This window comes from Canis aureus, chromosome 8 (assembly GCF_053574225.1).
Source record: "Canis aureus isolate CA01 chromosome 8, VMU_Caureus_v.1.0, whole genome shotgun sequence".
Classification (NCBI taxonomy): Eukaryota; Metazoa; Chordata; class Mammalia; order Carnivora; family Canidae; genus Canis; species Canis aureus.
The window spans coordinates 58,099,148-58,118,584 of NC_135618.1; the positions used below are offsets into that span (position 1 = coordinate 58,099,148).

Sequence of the window (19,437 nt, forward strand, 5' to 3'; positions counted from 1 at the left end):
CACTCACATACAACCCCTACTACTGGCTTCCTTTACCTCTCCCCCCTCCCAGCAGTTAAAGCTGAGACCACTCAAAGACACTCAGTTCACCCAGATAGAATAATTTCCTCCAGAAAGCTGCAGATCATTCATTCCTGACTCCTCCAGCACTTGCCCTTCCTTCTCTTCGTCCCAGGCTCTGGAACCATCAAGCTGCCCAGATGGAAGGTTTCTCCTAGACGCGTCCTATAGAGTGCAGCCTCGCATGGGGAAGCTGACACAATGTCTTCAAACATTTTTAATTGCCCTGTCAAACTGACAATTATAGGACTAATTATTGAGGAGACAATACCAGATACACTGACTGAATCAAGTGTCAACTGAGTTTTTATGTAATTATGCAATTTAATGAATTGAAGGCTGCAGTAATGGACGATTGCTGGTTAATTAGGAACTCCCTTTATGCTAATAATGCCATTTATTTTCGACTCACGGTATTTATTTTCAGAGTCTAAAGCATTGGACACATCTTCCTCTGACACTGGCATGTTGAGTGTTTTTTCAGAGAGTTTGGCTGCCAATTGTGCTATTTATAGGCAGCAGACTTCTTCCATTCACTGCCTAAAGAGCTCCAACCGGCTCCTATTATATTATAAGCATCTCATTTTAGACCTAGATTTTAATAATCCTGCTGCTAGGAGCGGTTCTGTGTCTTCCTTCTCCTGAGATTTAAGAGAGAGAAACATAAGAGACTATGGCAGATGGGTCCTCAAGATGCACCCCATCAAGGTCAACTTATGAAAAGGGGCAAGAGTTATCCTTTTGTGCTTTATTCTGATTCCCTGACATGCCTTATCTCTATGGATTGTTTTCCTAGCAATGTAGAGCAGTGGTTTTCAACCAGGGGAAATTTTGGGGTCCCCAGGAGACAGGTGGCAATGCTTAGAGATGTATCTACTTGTCCCAGCTGGGAGCTTGCTACTGGCATCTAGTGGGTAGAGGCCAGGGTTGCTCCTGAACATTCCACAGTGCCCAGGACAGCCCCACAACAAAAAATTATCTTGCCCCAAATGTCAATAGGGCTAAGATGGAGAAACGCTAGCATAGAGTATCAATAATCAAGAAGCAAGTGGATTTTCACCATGCCAGCCTCACAGAGGAAAACAAATATTTCGCAGCATCTAAAACATGATAGAACTGTCAAGAGTATGTGAAGTCAGTTCCATAAATTGTGAAACATGAGCCACCGTTACATTTGTTCTGCAACAGTATAAAAACTTAGAGGTTTTTTTTCCTCTTTATGAAAATAGAAAAGCAATGAGCACTCTCCCTTGGAAGAAGCCAGAGAGAGCCTTACCCTTTGGTCTCCAAACACCCACCAACACAGACTTGTCTGCGACAGTGTTGTTCATAGTCTGGAGCAAAAAGAGAAAACAAGAGAAGAATGTGGTCAGATTTTTGTAATGTTAAATTCAGCCAATTTTTCATATTAAGTCTGTATTTTTTCCTGCTTTTCCAGAAGACATCTTGTGTTTTTGCCTGGACAATATCCTTTTCTTTTTCACTTTTCTTTTCATTTTTTAAATTTTTTAAAGATTTTATTCATTTTCTTGAGAGAGAGGGTGAGAGAGAGCGACAGCATGAACATAGAAGGAGAGGGAGAAGCAGACTCCCTGCTGGTCAGAGAACCCTTTACAGGGCTGGATCCCAGCACCTTGGGATCATGACATGAGTCAAAGGCAGATGCTTAACAAACCGAGCCAGGCAGGTGCCCCTCACTTTTCTTTTCTTTTTCTTTTTTTTCTCACTTTTCTTTTTAATGAATGAATTGTCCCCCATTCATTTTCAGTTTATTGGTTCGGATGGTGTTATGCTCACTCCTACAATCCACAGCAGGTATAAGATCCATGTTATTAGCCAGTCATGAGAGACCCAGGAATCTACCTGGGACTACTGATGAGGTAAGTGGATCCTAATCTCATCTGCTGGGATGGAGCTGGCAATGATGAACACCTGCAGCTGAATGAAGTCATCTTTCTACCCCAAGATGACACTTGCCCAAAATGTGTAGTCAGCACAAGGAAGGTAAAGAAAAAGGAAGAGGGGAGGAAGAGGAAAGAGAAAGAAAAAATTTATTATATTGTATTATATCATATCACATTATATTATTTGACACATTGTTCCATCCGTTCCTATAGTCTGAAATTGCCCAACTCTTCAATATTGTGGATCAATGAATTATCTTCTGGTATGAGTGTCACTTCCTCATTCTCCTTTGGCTCATCCTCCTTTGCTGAACCCATAAATACGTTACTCCTCGGGGTTCTACCAAAAGACCTCCTCTGCCCCCACTCTTCCTGTTCTTTGGCAAGGTTCTGTCCTCACCTCTTTTGCCAGCTACCATCCATGTGTTGAGGACTCTCCATCTCATATCCTTAGGCTTAATCTCTGTCCAAATATCACCACTGCCTAAGACATCTTCCATGGAAGTCCCACCAACACACAAAGCCCACCTGACAGTTGCACCCCTTCCCTTCCATCCCCCTTTTCTTCCCCTGTAGGCTTTGTCACATGGATAGCACTGTCATCACTAAGGACCCAGTTCAGAACATGGGTGCCCTCCTCCCTGAAATATTCCCTTTTTTTGCACCTGTTTTGACTCTGCCACCACTTTGCCCTTTACTCCTTCACCTCTATCTCCCCCTTACTCCTTTATGTATTATATTCTTCATCTAATCCAAACATGCACTCTCTCCCCACCTTAATCACACTGCCAGCTCTGCTCACTATGTCTTCTTATCCCCTCTTCCTGGATGCCTATGTAGGCTCCCCAGCATGGCTTAGATGTTTCTCCATTACTCCCAGCATATATCTTTTTTCATTGAAATTATTTACTTGGATAATAACTACAGTTACCGAGCTTCCTATATATCAAGCAGTTTACCCACATTATCATTCATACTTGTGACATTTCCTCAAAGGGAGACATTATGATGATGTCCATCTGACAGATGAGGAAAATAAGATGAGAGAGCTTGAATCAGTTGCTCAAAGTTGGGATCCAGGAAAGAAGCAGGACTGGGATCTGATCCAGGCAGAGCTGGCCACAAATCCAGGCAGGTATTGACCACAACACCACCTGCTGTTCAGCCTTCTGACTTGAAAAATTGGGTCTTCGTAGAGTCTGTAACTGCCACTTGGGTTCTCACTAGCCAGGAATGCCACACATTGAGTGCCAGTGATTGCCAGGACTGGATTAATTAATTAATCAAAGAATGAAAGACTGTTTTGTTCTGTTTTTCTCCTGCAAAAGGCAGGGTTGAGTCACAGTCAACTTTCAAATTCCATGACATGGTAGTTCTAACAAACCCTATCCAGTTAATAACCTGCAAAAATAAGTGACTCATCTGTTTCTGTCCTTGTATCAGTCATTTTCCATCTAAAAACAACTTGATCATGTGCAGTTTGCACTGTCCAAGGAGAGATACAAAGTGAATCAAGCCCTTAGAAATCACTTTTTCTGCCTTCATTCCTTCCTACCTTAAAAATCTCGATCAATGAAACAGATGGTACTCAAAGTTCTAAATCACCTGGTCCTCTTCCTGCCAATACCCCATCCTGCTTTAAAAAAAAAATACATGGAGAACAAAACCCCAATATCTATGACAAAAACTGGAGAAAAGTGATGTTTGCTTTTGCTAGATTGGCACTATGTTCTTTTCTAACACTGGATTCAATGCAGATCTAATTAGCTGGGCTCAGACCAGGAAAGAGAATTTGAATTGCATGGTTTGCCCCTTTTCAGATTGCGTGGCAACAAACCCATCTGGGACGGGGGTGACAATTATGATATATTTCATGTTAATGACCTGAATGGATCCAAGCACAGAGCATGCTGGGACTTCAGCAGTAGGGTCTGTTGGGAGGTGGAGAAGCCCAAGGTGGATGAGATGGGGATTTCCAGAGATAGGTCAAACCCTAGTGCTTCTCCCAAGGACATAGACCCATGGTATACACATACACGGGCCAAGGTTCCCTACTGTCTGGGACTCTAGTCCAGCCAGTATCAAATTTTGGAAATTAGTAAATAAAGGCAGCAGGAGGCCAGGTGACAGGCGGCACTCAAATTCTAGTTTGTGTGGGGAAATCACAACTGCTATTCATTTGTAGCCCAACTTCAGCAAATGGTGAAGAGAATAGGAACCAGTCCTACACTGTAGATGAAGGGGCTGGCAAAATCCAGAGAGAATAGGAGAATCAAAGTCAGAAGGATGAAAGAACAGGGTAGTAATCCAGTCCCAGCAGAGAAGCACACATACTAAGCAAGGAAATAAGGCCAAGGTGACAGAGCAGGGGCTGAGGAAGGCAGGGCAAGGGTAGCGAGTGCCAGTGCCCATGGAGGCCAGGGAAGGATTCTATGTGAGTCAGGTAGCCCCATGGAAACTGGTGACATGGGAAGTGTGTGTCTCAATGAAGGGACCAACTGCTCTTCAGCTCTAGCCCACTGCTACCAAGTGGGAATAGGACTCTAACGTTTGCAAGTCTTCCATTTTTTCAAGAGAACCCAGAAATCCGGTGTTTTGTATGAAACCCCCACACATTTGAAATGTTGGCAACTGGTTTCACGTATTTTAAGACACTTTGTAGACCAAACAAAATTGTCTGCAGGCTAAACATGAAGCCAGAGGCTCCCTGTTAGAGTCATTGGCTGTAATGGCTTATAAGAGCTCTTGATGCTGCTCCTGGCACAGGGGGCATTGGCTCTGCAGTGACAGCCCCAGCATCAGAGGTGACACCTGCTAATAACTAAGGATTCTAATGGCTCAGCTCTTCTTGGTGTACCAGGGCCATGAGTATCGTCAGATGAGTCTTCACTGACTTCAGAAATGAAAGACAGGATGGTAAGGCTCTCACGGAGTCCTAACCCACAGAATAACCAAACGGATATTGGGGAAACTGGTACAGTGTGTGCAATGCCAGTGCAAGAAGACTTGTTCGTGACTGCCACTCAAAAATTAGTAAATAGCTGTGGCAGGTTCTGAAGGCCTCCACCCACATCCCCTTACCACTCATCTCACTCGCCACTTTTGAGCAGGCACACGGGGCCCCACTCAACACTCCCGTGTAAGCACACGGGTCACTGCTCACCACCGCTGTACAGGCATGTGGCACCTGCTTCCTAGAATCTCCTCCCAAATAAACTTCTGTGTGCCCACATTCTTGTTGCTCCTGAACCACCTCAGGCAGAAGTTCTCAAGTGTAAGGACTCTATCTTAGAGATGTGGGTTGATTAGATGGCCAATGTCAATGATTCTATGCATTATAGAGGAAGTTCTTGAGACAAGGGACTGGATACCATGCATTTTTCTCATTTTTCTGGGGATCATAAGAGTAAATCCTAGGTTTAATTCTCTCAACTCTGAAGAATCTTCTTGATGTAATGATCTGGTTAAATCTTTCTTTCTGAGGAATATCTGAGCCAGTGGCATATAGCACACTATTTTTGGGTATTTGTACCTCTGGTTTCTGAGTAAGTGAGACTGTAAGCACATCAGGGAAGATCTTGCTTGAAAGAAACTGAACTGATCTCCTCTGTAAAGAGCCAGAAATGCTGGTTAGGCAAGTAAGTCCTCTTCAAGGTGTTGAACTTTATATAATCTGCGATAGGATAAGGTTCGTCAGCTAGGACTGGTCACTGTCACCCATCACTTCCCTGGACTCAGCTGACCTGCAGAGAGGCAAGAAAGGCCCTCCAGGAAGCCAGATCCTGTCACAACTCCATCTGTTCCCTCAAAGACTGCTTAGTCATGTGTTCCGCAGAATTCGAACAAACTTAGTTTTCTGATCTCCTTCAGAGCTCATATAAGAGATTTTGGAGGTGGCAGCAGGCGACACTGAGAGTGGGTGGCCAGATCAGGGAAGAAGAGCAGAACACCCATGTGGGACAAATAAAAGACCCCAAATAATAGCATCTGGGCTACTCAATGTGGATGCAAAATCCCCATGTACTTTCCCGGCACAAGGGTAGTAAACTATAGCCTGTGAGATTGCTGTACACACTCTCACACACACTCCATACATTCGCATCACACACTACACATTATCAGAAACACTCCACATCTCTCTCTTTCTCTCTCTCTCTCTCTCTCTCTCTCTCACACACACACACACACACACACACACACACACACACACAGAGTTACCCCAGTCACCTGGACCGGCTCCTACCAAACATTAAGCAGAAGACAGAGTGAGAAAAGTGCCTTCCAGCCTCAGACATAAGCTGTGACAACAGTAACAAGGGCACAGGCAAGCAGGTTGCAGGAAAATGAGTGGGAAACCAGGGACATGCTTCTACCACCCTCATGTTGGGTGCCAGTAATCAGAATCCAGATCTGAAGATCCTGTCAGGCCCAGGACATGCCAAGCAGCCATAGTAGGAGTGTCCTGCCTCTGTTTACACCACCCATGTCCCATCCCCATTCTGCAGATAGGACAGAAAGTGACACTATCTACTGTCCCCCATTCATCATGCACTCTGGCATCTCAACTCCCCCACCATACAGTCCTGCCATCTTCTCAATGCCCAATTCCTACAGGGGACATGTTTCCATGTGCCCCACTTCACCAGATAGTTGAAAAGCTCCGAAATAAAATCCTTCACAAGGATTGAAAACAGGTGGTACAGACAGCACCTGACAGAAGGAAGTCTTAAGGCAGGGCCCAGGAAATGTATTGATCATAATCTTTCTGGAAGCAGAATAAGAAGAACTTTCTGTTTCCAATTATACAAAGTGAAGCAAGTGAAATGCTGGTGAGCATTGTCCATCTGCTTCTCTGTTCACCCCCCCACACACACACACACACACCTCTGAGGATGCACTAAACCTTCAAGAATAGGCCACATGTTCTCATCTGTCTTATCTGCTGCTACCTGAGTAAGAAAGTTGATTTCCAAGAGCAGGATCTAAGCCATGGGTGACTTCCACTTCTTTCCTCTGCTTCCCTCTTTCTAGAACATCTGTCCCTCCTGGACGGAGGATTATGCTGAGTGTATCTCTCCAAACTACCTCCTCATTCTTCTCCTTCTCCCCCTTCGGCACATCATGGTTCAAAGCCAGAGTCAGGGCCATATTGAATGTAGAAAGGAAATACAGAAGCCTGTGGCATCTGCCTGGCCCAGAAGCAGCAGTAGCTAAGCTGATTCTCATGACCCTGTGGGAATTATGCAAAGGGACAGGAGAGGACCGGAAGTACTGTAGGTATTGAGAGTGGACGGTCCTGGGAAACATAATAAGAAGGGAACATGAGGCAGGCATATGAGAGTGGACCATCTGAGGTAATGAGTTGCTTGTCACTTAAATAGTGTCAGCAGAGTTGGGGACAACTACTTGCCAAGGCGTGGTGATGATATCTGCTTTGGGTGCATCATTGTTCCCAGTCAGAGGTTCTCAAGTAGGGCCATGCACCAAAATCTTCTAAAAAGATGTGATAGGCTACACATCAGAATCTCTGGGAGTGGGACCTGAGAGTTTGTGGTATTTTATGGTTCTCAAGAAATTCCATTGTAGCTGGTCCCTTGGGTGATTCCTGAAGTTTTCTTTCTACCTGGATATTCTTTGTGTTGAGTCACTGCATGCTATTGTATTCAGTTGAGCCATGTGACATTGCTTTTTGTAGGCCACATTATGTGATTCAATAAGTTTCTAGCCTTGGACATGGAGATTTCCTCCTTTGCAAAATGAAGGATGTTGGACTGGATCACTGAATATCAAACACTATTTTAGGAACGGAACTCTTTCTTCCAGCAAAATCAGAGGTCTACTATTTCCAGCACAATTTAAGAGATGATAACTTGAAAACCTTCATGGAATAAAGCACCTAGAAATGAGGGACAAATATGATAAACATCTTTTAAATGCATGCCATGCTCACAAAAGAGTATAAAGAGTCCCCAGGGCAGGACAGTACAAGTTAGGAGGGGAAATGAGAGCTGAGCTGATACCGAATTTGTCCCTGGGATGTATGGGCTGTGTGATAATCATGGAAGATGGGTTGATGCATGTTGAGATGAGGCTTTAGGCATAGGAAGGAAGGGGACTGGACCACAGATTTATGCTTAAAATATGAGAAGTCAAGGGGATACATCCCAGAGAAGACATGAATCAGAATTAAATTACCCACCAGAATAGGGAGATGACAAGGACACTTCCAGGTTCAGAATTTATCCTGGACTCCCATGCTGATCAGTGAACATTAAAACAAGCTGCTATCCCTGGACAATCTGAAAGAAATAAAAACAATACTGCTCTAGGAAGATACACCACCACATTAGACCATATAGGATTCCCACAGATAAAGCTCTGCTGATTATAAATTCCCAATCCAACAATCATGGTATGAAAAGGAAACAATGCACCATAAGCAAAAGTCAGCGGACACTAGAACCACCAAGATTATACACCCAATAATGTAAATTGGTTCAGGCATCATGGAAAACAGCATGGAGGTTCCTCAAAACATTAAAAATAGAGTTACACCAAGACTTAGCAATTCCACTTCTGGGTATATATACAAAGGAAATAAAATCACTATCTTAAAAAAGACATCTACATCCCCATATTCATTGCAGCATTATTTATAATAGCCAAAACATGGAAATAACCCAAATGTCCAACGATGAATGAATAAAGAAAATGTGATACACACACACACACAGAGGAATATTATCTATCCACAAAAAGAGGAAATCCAGTCATTTCTGATAACATGGATGGACCTTTAGGGCATTATGCTAAGAGAAATAAGACAAAGAAGGGAGCCTAGATGGCTCTGTCATTAAGCATCTGCCTTCAGTTCTGGTTCAGGTCATGACCCCAGGGTCCTGGGATTGAGCCCCACATCTGGCTCCCTGCTCAGTGGGGAGTCTGCTTCTCTGCCTGCATCCCCCTACTCCTGCATGTGCTCACGCTCTCTCTCAAATAAATAAATAAAATCCTAAAGAAATAAGACAGAGAAAGACAAATACTGTATGATCTCATATGTGTAATCTAGGAAATCCAAAGTTATAGATACAGAGAACATATTGGTGACTGACAGAGGTAGGGAGTGGGAGAAATGGATGAAGGTGGTCTAGAGGTACGAACTTCTAGTTAAAAGAGAAATGGATTATGGGAAAGCAACATAAAGCATGGTGACTATAGTTTATAATACCATATCATATATTTGAAAATTGCTAAGAGTAAGAAAACAGGTACTGATTATTGCTAGTCATCATGAGACCTGCTTCAATTCCTTCCTCTGCAATATAGTCTCTATTACTTGGGGAAAGTCTCTCAAACTTTCTTGGTTTCCTCATCTGTAGAATGGGTATATATAACCCTGGGTTGTTCTGCAGATCACAGAAGGTAGCGTGTTGATGTCCTGCAGAACCTGCCAGCTCCAAAAACAACAAAGGTGAATCACAACCAGAAGGACTCTACTTTTTATGGGTGTATAAGACTTAGTTTAAGAGAGAACCATTTGCTAAGAATATATGAACATAAGTAAAATTATATTTGTACAAGTGGGAAACCATATATTTCAGCTGAATCTGAAAGACTAATTTTTTTAAGGTTGAAACAATAATGTTAATGGTGTGAGTCATCTGTTTCCTAGCTCATCCACCCATTGTGACTCATTCTCTACACTTCTTTGCCCTGCCCCATGTATCAAGATTCCCTCTTCTAGGGACTGCTTCCCTCCTCCCCCAATCCTTTGCTCTCTGCCTTCTACTTGGGTTTGGTCAACAGAGGCTCTGCAGGGCAGGAAGAGAGCGCAGTAGGTGTTAATATATTCTTTCTCCTCTTTCTCCCTGACCCAACTCACTACAACTACACTATATGGTTCCTCCTTGACTCTAGATCTTTCCAGGCTCCAGTTTATGCCTTCCTCCATTTGTGGCTTTGACACTGGGAGGTTAAGGACTTTTCACTATGGCAAGGTGCTTGGTTACCTCAACTTCCCAGCCTTGCCTGCACATTCTTTTAAACTCCTTCCTTCTGGGATGCCTGGGTGGCTGAGTGGTTGAGCATCTGCCTTCAGGTCGTGATCCGGGGATCTTGGGATTGAGTCCCACATCGGGTACCCCGCAGGGAGCCTGCTTCTCCCTCTGCCCATGTCTCTGCCTCTCTCTCTCTCTCTCTCTCTCTGTCTCGTGAATAAATAAATAAAATCCTTAAAAAAATAAATAAGTGAACTCCTTCCTTCCCATCTCTGCATTCCCCCTGAATGAGCTATATGGGTCCTGCTCACCCCTGAGAGACCTGACCCTTCAGAATGAGGCTAGGTCCTTCTCCTCCAGAGAAAGGAAATCCAATTATTAGAAGAAATGCATTTATTCAGATTATTATACCTGCCTGATAAAGCTGCTTAACTTCACTGAGTCTCAGTTTTTGCCTCTGCAAAATGGTCATAAATAAATATCTCATCTTTTTTGTTCACAAAGGGAACAATCTGAACATCCTCGAAAACAATCCCAATTAAAAAGAAATGTTTCCTGCTGGGAAGGAATTACAGCCACCAAAACATGATCATCAGCCCAGTCTCGTGTCTTTATGGCTTACTACCCTGCCAAGTTCAGAGGCCAGGGAGAGGAAGAATTTGTAGCTTTTTAAAAAGAGAATATTTGAAAGACTGAAGCTTTCTAATTCTTCATTGTGGAGAGAAAATTGGGCCCTAAATTATTTATTGTATTTTAAATTTACTGACAGAGGCAGTTTTGAAAACTTTGCTGTCCTTTTTGAAAATAATTAACCTACTTAAATGTTTTAAATCTTTTAAAATATTTCCTATTAAATGGTAAAATGAGGGAGGAAATAATTTTGATTGGAACAGGCTGTTCAGAGGTGAGAGGAGGGGAATCCACACCTCCCTTTTGTCCAGGATGGGGGCCAAGGGGGATAAAGGCTCATCCTGACCTTGATCTTTTTCCTGGGTCAATTTTAATCACAACTGGTGAATAGTGAGGGAGAGAGCTCCATTTTTTATGAGTTCAGTGGAAAGAAGTAGGACTCCTTAAGACCTGGATTCCAGGCGAAGCAATCCCATTGGTTGCAAATACAAAACCCAATAGAAACCAGCATGAGCAAAAAGATAACTGGTTCATTTATCCAGAATGCCCATGGGCAAAGTTGGCTTTAAGAAACCAGTTTAAAAGAAGAAGAAGAAGAAGAAGAAGAAGAAGAAGAAGAAGAAGAAGAAGAAGAAGAAGAAGAAGAAGAAGAAGAAGAAGAAGGAAAAGAAGCAGCAGCAGCAGCAGCCAGTAGAGTCAGGGTACTTTGCTCCCCTGGCCACAGTGACTGTTTCGGAGATGTGCATATGACCTAAGAGCATGAGCCGTAATCACCTTTCCCTCCAAATGTGGCTATGGCCAGGGGCTCTCTCCTATAGGTCTTCTGGCAAGGAAAAGGGGTGCATAGTTCCCCGCCTCTCATCTCTCCACTCCTCTTCCTCTAGGGTCACACAAAGTTTTCTTCCCTAGTTACAAGGCATCAACTTTGTAGATCTTTTCCATTCTGTTGACTCTGTATAGATCCCGGTATGTGTGGACTTCTGGGAAATGGAGTGTGTCCTAAGCATTATGAGAACCCTCTGAACATCACAAAGGTATGAGTTTCACTCCACCACCATGCTCAGGTGCAAGAAATATCATCTTGTTTCCCTTTGTCCCAAGAATCAGATTAAACCTGACTCTGACCATTTGTCCAGAAGGAAGCTTCATCTCAGTTATCAGGAGGTCTTCTTGCCCAGCTCCCCAAAGAATCAAACAAAAGTCCCAGGAGGCTTACACAGTCAGGTTTCTGGGTCACACTTGTCACCTGATATCAGGACCAACTACTTAATTCGTGCAAAATGAAAATGGGGGGGGTCCCTCATTCAAAGGTTATTAAGAATTTGAAGATGGTGACGAAAAGAAATATTAGAATAAATGCTGGGTTAATAAATTGCCTCATTCGTAAAAAAAAAAAAAAAAAAGGATTTTTAAGGTGGTGACTGAAATGTATTAAATGAGTTCAGGGTCTTTTAGTGAGGGGCTCTGTGTGAATGTAAAGCTCGCAGGCCCTCCAGGCTGGTCTTGCCTAGTACATATCACTTTTGCAATTCCTTATGGTCCTTTGAGGATGCCTGTCCATGTCTTGGCATCTGAGCCCAGTAACTTTGATGAACCATGTGGCCATTCTGCTCCTAAGTCAGCCACTTCCTAAGGGAACTGCAAGGAGTAAGTGCTCAGGGTTCTGATGCAACAGAACCCCCAAACCTGTTCTCACCCCAAATCTTTGGCAAATGCTCTCCCAACTGAAGTTCCTTCGTCTCCTTACATCAAGAATCCCTGCAGCTCCTAACTCTTCCTTTGGGCCAAAGAAGCCCCAGGTCGCTAAGACTCAATTAAGACTCTGCTTGCACATCAATTTTGAGGAGAAGGGAGGAAGATAGTTCTCATTTTTTCTTTAACAGCAGCAAAAGCATAAAGCACATAGTACTAACTCAATACATTATCCTGCAGGGGAGTGACATGGTCAGATTTATGTCCTATAAAGATCTTTCTGGCCACAGTGTAGAAAATAGATTATGTGTGTAGGGGGAAGGGGGGTCAGGAGGGAATGTAGAAATACCAAATAAGAACCTATTTCAGAGTCCAAGAGAGAAATAACAATGGCCTGAAGTGTCAGTGCAGATGAAGGGAAGTGGACACATCCAAAAGATATTTGGAAGATCGTGGCAGATACTAATAGTTTCCTGCTCCAGTACCCGCTATCACTAGTAAAATCCCAAACATGTTCTGGTTGGCAAGGTGTGTGTTTAAAAATAATCACTTCCCAATCTTCCTTTCAGATAAGGGTCGCCACATAATTCAGTGTTGGCCAAAAAGAAAAAACAAAAAAATCAGAAGACAATGGGTGAAGTTTCTGGGCTTTTGAAAAGGAAAGAGATGTGACTGGCTTCTATTTTTGTATTTTCCCTTCATGCTTTACCCTTTGTCCTGCCTGGAATCTGAGTGCTATGTCAGGAGGTGTGGCAGCCATCTTGGGGCCAAGAGGTAATAAGCATAAGGCCAAATTCCATACACTAGGGATGGTAGAAAGACCAAGTGGAGAGAGCCTGAGATACGGATGGTGCCACAGAGCTGCTGAATAAGCCACAGGATGATTTACTCCAGATTTCTCACTACTTGAGAAAAGTAAACCTCTTTTTTGTTTGGTCAGTGTAATTAAGCTTTCTACTGCACGCTTTAAAATTCAATCTCTAATTAATCCAGATATAGACCTAATAAGACTCAGGATAAATTGTAGCAAGGGAATTCAGAAGTAGGCAGCAATGCCTCTGGAGGACCCCAGCCAAACCCACTGCACAAACTCCAGACCAACCATAAAGCAATGTTAAGCCAATGTGAAGCTCAAAGAAGCTGTAACAGTTAACAGGGAGAAATATATTTAGGTCATAAACCTATTTCCTCCAAAATATTAAATCAACAGCAAGAGGAACCTCCACCTCTCTGGGCCAATGTGTTTATGAGCAGAGAGGGGATTCTGATCCAAAGCTCTGGCAAAGAAAGTGGATTACTCAGGAGCCTCCAGGCTGCATTTTCCTGGCGCAGAGCACAGGGTTTGAGTCATAAATTTATATCTGGGTTCTAATCCCAGCTCCATCACGCTAGCTGTGTGACCGTGAATCTGAAGTGACCCTTTGAAATGACTTCACTACTCTAGACTCTGTTTCCTTATGTATAGAGTGGAGCTTGTAATAGTGACATTTCATGGCATTGTCCTGAGAATTAAAACAATTAATACATAAAAAGAAACTACCTGAATCTGGTACATATAAATTCTCATAAAAGGGACACCTGGGTGGCTCAGTGGTTGAGCGCCTTGCCTTTGGCTCAGGGCATGATCTTGGGGTCCTGGGATGGAGTCCCACATCGGGCTCCCCACAGGGAGCCTGTTCCTCTCTCTGCCTATGTCTCTGCCTCTCTCTGTGTGTCTCTCATGAATAAATACATAAAATCTTAAAAAATAAGTTCTCATAGAAATTAAGATTCCTTCCTCTATTCCTTCTTTCCACCAGTTTCTTCCCCTCTACCCTATATTTCTCTCCTTCCTCACCTACCAGTAAAGACTGAACTACCAAGGTAGAGCTCAAACCCTTCTAGGAATAAAATTGTCTTTATCCCATTTTACACACAAAGAAACAAGACTTAGGTAATAACAATGCAGACAAGGACCCAGATCTACTGCTTTCCAGCCTCATCCTCATCTGCATTAGCCTCGTGATGCTGCTTTTACTTGCAGTCTCCGCACTGACAGTTCAGAAGGCTGGGCTCAGGGAATGGACACAGGGACAGAGCACAAGCAATGCTGAGAGGACCTGAAATCATTCGCTGGGCTCCATTCCTGTGGGATGCTGTAAACCTCTGGCTCAATGTCTATTTTTGAGGGCTGACTAATCCCGTGACACTTAGAGACTACTGGCTATCCACAATATCCATTTTTTCTTTCTTGCTATGCACCAAGCATACCACAATTCCCAGACTCCCTTGCAGTTGGTGTGGCCATATGAAAAGCTAGAGCCCATGCGATGAGAGCACACATGATGTGAACCACTTCAAGTCTGGCCCGTAAAGCCTCCCATGCTTGCTTCTCTATTCCCTTTTTTTCCCCTTCTGCTGTGTGCTGAAGCATATTTTAAGACCCTAAGGGAAGGAAGATCCATAAGATGGAAATAGTTCAAGTCTCTGAGTGGTTCTGTGAAGAAAAGCTGCCCTCCTGATCTGAACGCTCAAGCAGGACTGTTACATAAGTGAAAAATACACATCTGGTGTGCATGGATGTGTTGATCCATTACATGTTTGGGTCTATCTGTTACTGCACTACAGCCTAGTCTACCCGAACTAACACCTATCCCAAACACTGCAATAAGCTGCAGGTGTGAATCTGCTGAGGGTAATTCTAATTTAGAGACTTATTTTTTTTTTACTTTTATGATTCTGATTTTTTTATACTTTAAAAAGTGTGGTAATACATGTATATATTAAAACTATCAGAATTACAAGTCCATATGAAGTAAAAACTGAATTTTCTTTCTAACCTTAAATCCAGTTTCCCTTCCCAGAAACAACCAGTAACTAAGTTCTTGGAAACTCTTTTTAGAAATATTCTATATCTGGGGCACCTGGGTGGCTCAGGTCAGATCCCGGGGTCCTGGGATCGAGTCCCACATCGGGGTCCCTGCAGGGAGTCTGCTTCTCCCTCTGCCTGTGTCTCTACCTCTCTCTCTGTGTCTCTCATGAATAAATAAACAAAATCCTAAAAAAAAAGAAATATTCTATATCTATCTAGATCCAAATATACAACATATAATATAGATTTCCCCATCTTCTTAGTGTCTACCAAATACATTAAATTATATATATTTTTATCTTATTCACCATGATTGTGACCGTGGATTTTGGAGATCATCTTACTTCAGCATAAAAAGAATTTCTAAACGAATGCACCATAGTCCATTATGTGGGCATACAATTTATTATTTTAACAACTTTCCTATTAAGATATATTTATGTTGTGACGTTTAGCCAGTTTGCCAAAACTTTGACATTACAAACAGTGCTAAAGTGAACATCCTGGCACATATACATTTGCATAAAAGTCCTTTCAAGAAGTTTCTGGGTCAGACTTTCTGGGTATCATTCTGTTTTGGTATTGTGTAGTATTTTTATCAAGATATAATTGGTATATAGTGAACTTTACATATTTAGGGTGTACAGGTTGATAAGTTTGACATAGGCACACACCTGTGAAGCAAGACAAGATAATGAATAGACCTTAGACTTCCAAAAGTTTCCATCTGCCCCTTGGTGATCCCTCCAACATCCACACCCAAAGGATCACTGGTTTGTTTTCTGTCATTATCGACCAATACGCATTTTCAATAATTTCATGGAAATGGAATTATGCAGTAGGTACTCTTTTTTTGCCTGCCTTTCCTCAATTAGTGCAATTGTTGTTATATTTATCTAAGTGGTTGCATATATCAGCAGCTAATTCCTTTTTATTGCCACATTCCATTATATGGATATACCACCATTGATTTATCCATTCCCATGATGGTGGACATTTGGCTTGTTTCCAGTTTATGGCTATAACAAATAAAGAATGCTCATGGAAAAGCCTTTATATGGGCATCTGGTTGTTAGGAAAAAATAGGAATGCAAAGACTGTGCAGTAAAATATGTATACCTTTTGAAGAAACTGCCAATCTGTTTACCAAAATGGTTATATCAGCAGTGTGTGAGCCTTCCAATTCCTCTGTATCTTTGCCAATAACTTATAAGTCTTTTTTAAATTTGGACATTTGATTTTTTTCCCCGATGACTAACAATGTGCATCTTTTCATGTGCTTATTTGTCATCTGTCTTCTTTGCTAACATGGGTGCTCATTGCTATTAGATAATTTCTTTTCTTCTTTTGGAATTTGGGGAGAACTGACATTTTGGAAATGGTGAGTCTGGATCCTCAAACAGTGTTGTTCCTCATTTATTTAGATCTTTCACTTCTTTCTGTAACTTTTTGCACTTTTCAGTGTATAGGTCTTTTGAATTTTTAAAAAGATTTTATTTATTTATTCATGAGAGACACAAAGAGAGGGAACGAGGCAGAGACATAGACAGAGAGAGAAGCAGGCTCCTTGTGGGGAGCCCAATGTGGGACTTGATCGTAGGACCTGGAGACCACAACCTGAACCAAAGGCAGATGCTCAACCACTGAGCCACCCAGGTGTGCCCCAGATCTTTTGAATCTCTTGTCAGATTTACCCCAAATCATTTCATATTTTTATGGTATTATATATAGTATTTTAAAAATTTCTGTTTCCAATTGGTTTTTTTTTTAGTGTACACTGTTTTGTGCACTCACCTTGTACCTTGCCATGTATGAGTTCTCATGTCTTTCTTACAGATTCCATAGGATTTCCAACACATATTTTCACATGCAGGACGGTTTTACATCTTTCCATTTAATCTCAATGTCTTTCATTTCCTTGACTTGCCTATTGTACTGAATAGAACTCCCCAACACAATGTTGAATAGAAATGGTGGGAGGGGATATGCTTACATTTTTCCTGATCTTAAGGGAAAAGCATTCAGTCTGTCCACTAGTACGTATGATGTTGACCTTAAGTCTTGCACTGATGCTTTTTATCAGATTGAGAAAGTTTCCTCCTATTCCTAAGATATTTTTTTAAGGAATGGCTGTTGGACTTTATCAAAAGCTTTCACAACATCTATTTTGATGATTTTTTTGTATAGACTATTAATATGCTAAGTTGAATTGAGAGAATTTTTAATGTTAAACTAATTTTGAAATTCTGGAATAAACTCCATTAGGTCACCATGTATTAGTCTTTTATATATTTTTAAATTCTGTTTGCTCTCTTTTTGTTAAGAGTTTTGCATAAGAGCTCATGAGAGACATTGTTCTGTACTTTTTTAAATCATGTGATGGCTTTTCGTGTCTGGTTTTTGTATCAGGGTCATTCTGACCTTACAGAATGAGTTGGAATGTGTTTCCTCCTCCTCTGTTTTCTGGAAGATCCTGAGTGTTTGATAGAATTCACCAAATAAACCATCTGGACCTGAAGTTTTCTTTGTTTTAAGTGCAAGTTCAATTTCTTTGAGAGATATGATTATTCTGATTGGGGACTCCTGGGTAGCTCAGCGGTTAAGTGCCTGCCTTCAGCCCAGGGCATGATCCTGGAGTGCCGGGATCGAGTCTCATATCTGGCTCCCTGCAAGGAGCCTGGTTCTCTAACTGCCTGTGTCTCTGGCTCTGTGTGTGTATGTGTTTCTCATGAATAAATAAATAAAATATTTTTTAAAAAATATTATTCTGATTGTAGTTTTCTCTTGAGAGCTTTGCTCATTTGTCTCTTGAAAGGAACTTTTCCGTTTTATCTGCATTGTCAAATGTATCAAAATAGCATTATTCATCTATCCTTTTACTGTCCTCTCAGGAACTATAAAGTCTACAGTGATTCCATAACTCCACCTTCTTCATTCTTGATATTGGTGATATATATCTTCTCTCACTCTGTCTAGGGCTTCAAAGTTCTGTCAGATTTGGAATATTTGTGCTTATTAATTTTGCATACTCTTTTATCCCCTTTGGCCCTTTAGGCATCCACTCCAATTAAATGTGTATTTATTAGGTTACTGTTCTCTATTTTTTTCTAGCCCTCTTCTCTCTTTTATTTTGGAGAGTTTTTATTGCTATGTCTTCAAGTTCTTTTATCTTTTCTTCTACAAAGTCCAATCTGCTCTTAATTCCATTCACTGGGTATATACATCTATACCACAGTCACTGTGGATTTTATCTCTGGAAGTCCAATCTGAGTCTTTTTTTGGTTGCCAGATTTTGTAAATAAAAATACAAGATGCAAATTTATATTGAATTTCAGATTAATCATGAATGATTTTTAGCATGTGTATGTTATATGTGATATTTGAAGGTATACTTACACCTAAAAAAAAAATCTCTCATTGTTTATCTGAAATTCAGACTTAACTAAGCATCTTGAATTTTATCTAATAACACCTCTTTCTATATCTTACATATCTCTACTTAATGCACATAATCTTTATCCTAGCTCCTTGAATATATGGAAAATAGTTATAATAATGCTTTTAATGTCTTTTTCTGCTAATTATATCATGTGTTTCATCTATCAATTGGTTTATTGGTTTTAATTTATTGATATTCCACCTCACTATGGTTCATGCTCTCCTACTTCTTTGCATTCTTGGTAATTTTGTTGTTGAATGCCAGACTATTATGGATTTTGTTGGGTGCTGGAAATATTTTCAATTAGCAATAATGGCACCTCAGATAAACCTCATTGGCTACGATACTGCCACTGCGCAAAGCTGTGTGCTGAAAATATTTTTACTCCCATAAATATTCTTGTGCTTTGTTCAGGGATGCTATAAATTTACATTTGGGACAATTTGATCTTTTGTGGGGGGGGGGCTTTACTTTTAAACTGTTAGGCAGGACTACTGAGTATTCTTTTTACCCAATGATTTGTAATTTTTATGAAGTTTGGCTGATGGGAACAGAAATTATACCCAGCCCTGTGGGAACTCCAGTGATGGCTCCTTGAATCTTTTCAAGTGGTTGCTTCCCCAATCTTAGAGGATTTCCTGATACACACATGTTGAAAATTAGGCAAGTGAAGACTGGAGTGGGTGATCCTCTACCCCCATATCTCCTTCTCTTTTTCTCTGTTTCCCTCTTCCTTCTCTCCATGATGCTCTCTTATCCAGTACTCTACCCTGTGAACTCCAGCTGCTTTGCTTTGGCCTTCCCAGACTCCTAAATCCATCTCTTCAACTCAGAGAGTTCACTGGACTCTGCAGGCTTATCTTC

General features: G+C 41.6%; 1 pseudogene; it reads right to left on the reverse strand.

The window, feature by feature from the left end:
• Window positions 1-18,855: 18,855 nt before the first annotated feature.
• LOC144319855 (U4 spliceosomal RNA) lies at window positions 18,856-18,937 on the reverse strand (annotated as a pseudogene).
• Window positions 18,938-19,437: the final 500 nt, after the last annotated feature.